Here is a 4,763-nt window from a genome sequence, read left to right as displayed (position 1 = left end):
CTGTTCGTCTTGTTAAATACTGGGTGGTTTTCACTACTATTTTTGGTTCATTCAACATTTACCAGAATGCCATGGCCTGTTATAGCCTTTGAGGATCTTCAATATGACATATATCTCTTTCAAAATAGACGCGATGCATCTAATCTTAACTGTCTGTGGTTTGGGGGTTTCTTATATCCCCTTGTAGATGTTTTCTCCAGGCTCTTATTGCTTTGTTACTTCTCTTTTGAATTATAATGTAACGTTTTGTCAATAAAACTGGGTTAATCTCTTGGATTGTGTTTAATCTTTTGGATACTTCTCTTTTTTTTTTTTTTATCCTCACCTGAGGACATTTTTCCATTTTTTGTTCAGGTAGAGTGGGAGGGAGACAGAGGAACAGAGAGAGAGAGAGAAACATCGATGTGAAAGGAACACATCGAGTGGCTGCCACCCGCACAACCAACCAGGGCCGGGGACAAACTGCAAACGAGGTACGCGCCCTTAGCGGGAACCGAACCCGGGTCTCTCTGGACCGCAGGCCGACGCTCTAACCGCTGAGCCAAACCGGCCAGGGCTGGATACTTCTCTTTTTATAGCTTAAATTTATTGGGGACAGATCTACTGAACTACTATCCTGCCTATTACACTACAGTGGACTGAATGTTTATGTGTGTGTGTGTGTGTGTGTCCCCCGCCAAATTCAGTGTTGAAATCCCCAAGGTGATGGTATTTGGAGGTAGGGGCTTTGGGAGGTGATTAGGCCATGAGGGCAGAGTCCTCATGGATGGGATTAGTGCTCTTACAAGAAATACCACTCACCTCTTCCATGGCAGTTACAGTGAAAGACAGCTGTCTATACAAAGCAGGCCCCCAGGAGACACCGAATCTCCCAGTGCCTTGCTCTTGGACTTCCCAGCCAGTAGAACTGTGAGAAATAAATTTATATTGTTTATAAGCTGCCCAGTTCATGGTATTTTTTTATAGCAACCCAAGTGAACTAAGACATACACCTATTCAAACTCGAGAACACAACTTACTAGTGAATTGTGAAATCAATTTGGTGTGTTGTGACCAGCATTTCTAAAACAGAAAATGGAATAGGATTAGGAGGGTGTATCATACATATTAGGGATTAGTATAGCCTTGGCCGGTTTGGCTCAGTAGTTAGAGCGTTGGCCCACCGACCAGTGAGTTGTGGGTTTGATTCCAGTCAAGGGCACGCACCTCAGTTGCGGTTCACCTTGGCCCTGGTGGGGTTCGTTCAGGAGGCAGCCAGTCGATGTGTCTCTCTCGTGTGGATGTTTCTCTCTCTCTTCCTCTCTCTCTGTCTCCCATTCTATCTGAAGATAAATAGAAAAATATCCTCGGGTGAGGATTAAAAACAAAAAGAGGATTAGTATAGCATTGTGAAACTTTTGTTTCAATTGTGTGTGTATGTATTGCAATGTAAAATCTATTTCTTACTGTGAGTGATGGTCCAAAAAGTTTAAGAATGGCTATCCTAAAGGATCTTCTTCTTTGGAATGTACTAAGTTTTTGGGTTATTTTAATCCTCACCCGAGGACATTTTTCCACTTTTGTTCAGATGGAGTGGAAGGGAGAGAAACATAGAAAGAGAAACATCAATGCCAAAGGGACACATCAAGGGGCCGCCTCCCACACCACCCCAACCAGGGCCAGGGACAAACCACAACCAAGGTTCGTGCCCTTGACCTTAATCGAACCCGTGACTCATTGGTCCATGGGCCTATGCTCTAACCACTGGCCAGGGCTGAAATGTACTAAGTTTTATCCTAAGGAAAGATCATTTTTTCCCTCTTCTGTAGCTCAACTAAACCATAATTCGTGGCATTCACTAGATTTTTTTTTTTTTTTATCTCACCGGAGGACATTTTTGCATTTATCTTCAGATAGGGCAGGAGGGAGAGAGGGAGGGAGAAAGAGAGAGAGAGAGAGAGAGAAACATCAATGTGAAAGAGACACATCGAGTGGTCACCACCCACACGACCCCAACCAGGGCCAGGACAAACTGCAACTGAGGTACGTGCCCTTAGTGGGATCCAAACCCGGGACTCTCTGTCCAGGGGCCAATGCTCTAACCACTGAGCTGGTTAGCCAGGCTGCATTCACTAGATTTTACAGTTGAGCCAATTACCAAAAAAATTTAAGAATAGCCTATAAGTATCCTAAATCTATGTCAATTTATAATATTAAAAGGAATTTCATCTTGGAAAATTATTGACCAGCTTCTATAGAGAGCTTAGAATATTTCTTATCCCAAAAGATGGTGCATTAATTTTGTGCCGTGTCCTCAGAGATTCCCCCCCCACCAATTCCATATCCCTGGGGGAAGGAATCTGATGGGCTAGCTTAGAGCAGCTGTTAACCTGAGTCCCACCAGTAATGGCAGAGGTGAGGTGAAAATTAAGGGCCACATGATCTAGTGCCAACAAGCAGGAGCTGTGGGTGGAGTGGGCGTTTAAAAATTCGCCTCCTAAATTTGAGTGACTTTTCTTCAATGTTTGTTGGGAATGCCCTAGTGATGTATCAAAATTTGTTCATTGGTCCAATTATTAGGACCATTCCAATAAAGAAACTTCTGAGGCCGAACAGAATCATCCTATACTTGATTCAACCCTCTCTCAAGAGCATGAATGAGTAGGCTTATGCAAACTGGTCCCACCTAGTCCCTCAGGGCAGATCTGAGCATCTCTAAATAAAAGGACTAGAGACTGAGCAGCAAAAGCCCCTGGAAACTAACACTGGAGCTCTGAAGCTCCAATACAGATTTAACTTTTCTGGGCCTTGACCTCTGCCCTTAAATCCCATAAACTAAGTGGTTCATCCCAACTTCCATTGACTGTCTCAAATCCTTCTAAAGCAGTGGTTCTCAACCTTCCTAATGCTGCGACCCTTTAATACAGTTCCTCATGTTGTGGTGACCCCCAACCATAAAATTATTTTCCTTGCCACTTCATAACTGTAATTTTGCTACTGTTATGTCTTAGGCGACCCCTGTGAAAGGGTCGTTCAACCCCCAAAGGCATCGCGACCCACAGGTTGAGAACCGCTGTTCTAAAGGCTATCTCAGCCTTATTGTTCCCATCTGACCAAGCTCTTAGCCATTTTGTCTCTAATGTTCTGAGTGCCTACCATGTGCCACGCATTGAGCTAGTTACTAAGGATATATTAGTGGAGGAAATAGATGTAGTCCCTCTCCTGATAGAGCTTACTCTCCCTTTTTTGACCAGGACTGTCACTTAAGTCCTACCGATTGTGTTCTCTTCCTCAGTCCTCACTCGTGGGACTTTGCCTCTTTGCTGAAATCCTCGCCCACTTAGTCCTCAAGCATTCTGGGAAGGCTGGGTCAAGGGTGAAAGGGAGTTACTCTGAGTCTGTTCTGTAGAAAGGAGTGTTTTTCCTGCCTGTCAAAAAACCAAAAGCATGCTTCAGAGTAGCTGAAACAAATAGCAAGCAATTTTTTTCCTATAGGAGATACTAGATTAGCCTATGTAATCTTACCTACAAAAATTCTCTTTCTTAATCTATTAATTATATCACTCAATACTTAATCTTCTTAGCAAGGTTCTAACAAGACAGAAATGTTTTGGGTCCAACAATAGTAACTAGTATGGTGTCACCAGCTATGGAAAGTATTGACTACACAAATGTTTAGTGTATGGTAAAGATGCTTACCCTATGGCCCTGGCTGGTTTGGCTCAGCGGTTAGAGCGTCGGTCTGCGGTACAGAAAGACCCGGGTTTGGTTCCTACTAAGGGCGTGTACCTCCGTTGTAGTTTGTCCCCAGCCCTGGTTGGTCATGCGGGTGGCAGCCACTCGATGTGTCCCTTTCACGTCAATGCTTCTCTCTCTCTCTCCCTCTCTCTCCCTCCCACTCTATCTGAACAAAAAATGGAAAAAAGAAAATGCTTACCCTATGAAATGTGTCATAAGTAACTTATTACTATCAATTACTAACCTGCATATATTTGATAGATGTTTTATTTTTTAATATTTTTGGGGGGCGTGAGGGGAGAGACGTAGAAATATTAATGTGAGAGAGAAACATTGATTGACTGCCTCCTGCACGCCCCCCATCGGTGATCGAGCCTGCAACTTGGTCATGTGCCCTGACCTGGAACCAAACTGAGACCTCTCAGTCCATGGGATGACTCTCAGTCCACCGAGCCATACCAGCCAGGCTTGAGTGATGTTTTAAATAAATTAGAATGGATTTAGTATTATACCTGTAATCAAAACATTCAACATAAATTTTTTTCAACATAAATATTTTTGAACATCTCTTAAATATATACCTAATCTTATACTTGGCACCAAGAACACAGTACTGAACAGTCAGATCATTGGAAGGGTTGTCTGTATCCACCATATCTTATTCCTCTCTTCCCATTCCCTTTTTTTAAAAAATTAATTTGCTTTTGTTACAGATGTTTCTCCTTTTTCCCCTATTGACACCCTCCTCCCCGCACCCCCCCCCCCCCCACTTCACAGTATTGTTGTCTATATCCATTGGTTATGTGTATATGCATATAAGTTCTTTGGTTTATCTCTTCCCACACCCCACCCCTCTGAGATTTGTCAGTCTGATCCCTACTTCTATGTCTCTGGATCTGTTTTGTTTATCAGCCTATTTTATTCATTATATTCCACAAATAAGTGAGATCATGGGATATTTGTCTTTCTCTGATTGGCCTATTTCATTTAGCATAATACTCTTCAGATCCCTCCATGTCATCTCAAAGGGTAAGAGATCTTTCTTT

General features: G+C 42.9%; 1 long non-coding RNA gene across 1 annotated transcript; it reads right to left on the bottom strand.

The window, feature by feature from the left end:
- Positions 1-839: 839 nt before the first annotated feature.
- On the bottom strand, positions 840-3,280 carry LOC118626230. Its single transcript, XR_004958878.1, has 3 exons — positions 3,254-3,280; positions 1,020-1,062; positions 840-907 (listed from the first exon to the last, which is right to left on the bottom strand). It is a non-coding gene; the product is annotated as an uncharacterized LOC118626230 (long non-coding RNA).
- Between the last annotated feature and the right edge of the window lie 1,483 nt (positions 3,281-4,763).

The sequence above is a fragment of the Molossus molossus genome, unplaced genomic scaffold (genome assembly GCF_014108415.1).
Source record: "Molossus molossus isolate mMolMol1 unplaced genomic scaffold, mMolMol1.p scaffold_m16_p_12, whole genome shotgun sequence".
Classification (NCBI taxonomy): Eukaryota; Metazoa; Chordata; class Mammalia; order Chiroptera; family Molossidae; genus Molossus; species Molossus molossus.
This window is presented reverse-complemented; position numbering and strand designations above follow the sequence as displayed.